Consider the following 2,129-nt stretch of genomic DNA (forward strand, 5'->3'; position numbering starts at 1 on the left):
GGATTCTCACACTACACAGTTCGTACACCAAACCAGCAATAACTAAATTGTGCAGCACAAATAAGGGAAAGCCAAGTATAAGAATTATCTAACAAGTACAACATGTGTGACAATAAAAGTATAGTCTTTCATCAAATCGTCCCACAGAGGGAAAACACAACACCAAATAAACACAATGAAAGGGTACCCCACATAACATCTGCTGCGGCGCGCAGCCCGCTCCCAAATACTCATCAAGCCAAAATGCTTGGGTCCACTGATCACATAAATATTGATATCAAGCACAGCAGAGTGCACAAGTAAAAGTGTGGAAACAATGAAAAGAAGTGCTAGAACATGAAAGAAACAAGTATAGCTAAGGTGCAATGAACAAATCAACATCACGAGGGCTATCTTGCCCGCATCGCCATAAGGCATGAATAGAATTACAACATGCGTGGGGAATAATCATACAACCTCACCGCCTAACACAGCATAAAAGAGTAGCACATAACATAGGCTAGGGGCACAAACAATATCCATTCTGCCCGGTAACATAACCATAATGACAATCTCACAGGAGCGCTCAAACTTGATCTGATACAAGATACATGTTCTCATTGAGCTTTCAAATAGCCCCCAACCCAAATCCTGATTATTTCCAAATAGGTAAGTATGCTTCAAAAAGATCCACAACAACTTATCGATAATACATGCTATTAATTATTGCATTCTCAACATTTCTTCAAGATCTGCAAACAGTAAATAGTCCATTCATGAGGGCATTTAGCCCCAAACCTCAGGAATACCGAAATTTCCATACCCAACTCAACTACGCAAATCAAATGGCTGATATATCACTCACACCATATTATTCTGTTGAAGCACCCATATAGGATTTCTGGCCGTGTAACAAAACATGAACCCCGAAAGCCTCAAAACTCAGTAATTACCATGCTACTAGCCACGCACCCACAAACCAAAACTCAAGGTCCCTTCTAAAATTGCACACCCTTCATATATGATAGCCAACAAGGTCAACACTCTATTAATTTCTGATACCTATTCAGGAGAAAGTCACAATGCACCACATATTGCTTACGCCCATAATAGACAACCAACTCAAGCCTTTGTCGAACCATCGAGACCCTTCCAAGATCCGCCCGCACGCAACTAAGCCATCAGGACTGCACCTCCCCAACTCGACCGAGTCACACAAACCGTCCAACACAAGAGTGCTACCACAAATGCCAGTAGAGATTTCCTATTCAAAGGACCAATTACTTCATCGCTATGCTGACCCAATACCACAGAGATGATCCATTTCTTCGGAGAGTCGATATACAATAATCCCAGTCAAAGTCCCAACATCATCCCATGCAAGATCTCAAACCTTAGTCATATACAAATTCCGGGAACCTACCAATTCCACATATACATATACCTCAGGCCAAATCTGATATAAATCTAACTCTGCAATCTGAATGCTGCTATTGGACTCCTCCACTTGGTGCAAAGCCATAGAAAACAACGTCCGATGATCCGCAAAACTAACCTTCAAAGCTCGTACAACACAAATCACAAGGTACTCCAATACCACCAACTATTCCCAATCAACACCCACTTTGTGGCCTTGCCACAATCGCGATGACTAGTCAACCAATTAAACCTACCTAAGCTCGCACTCATCAATCAGATGTCGGAAACCGCTGCGCCTCCATACAAACAACTGAATAGTCTCTCAATGCCTCTGTATCTTCATCCTGGACAACACGTCGAGGCAATTCCTGAGCACCCCTGACTCCTTTGTAGCCTGTCTGTAGCATCACGAACCACTGGCGCATAGCGGACACCGAGAGAGTAATATTAAACACGAGTGGATGTAAAGGAACATAAGTTATATACTTCGAGCTGTATCAATATCGCACGATAAGGAATGAAAGAAGTGGAATTTCCCAATAGTTCGGTAGCCTCTTGAAGATAAGTACAGACGTGTCCGTACCGATCCGCAAGACTCAACTAAACCTGCTTATGACTCGTAGAACCTATGAACCTAGAGCTCTGATACGAACTTGTCACGACCCAAAATCCTTCCGAAGGAGTCGTGATGGCACCTAGTCTCTAAACTAGGTAAGCCTAACATTTACTGA

Source organism: Nicotiana attenuata, unplaced genomic scaffold (assembly GCF_001879085.1).
Source record: "Nicotiana attenuata strain UT unplaced genomic scaffold, NIATTr2, whole genome shotgun sequence".
In the NCBI taxonomy this organism is placed as follows: domain Eukaryota; kingdom Viridiplantae; phylum Streptophyta; class Magnoliopsida; order Solanales; family Solanaceae; genus Nicotiana; species Nicotiana attenuata.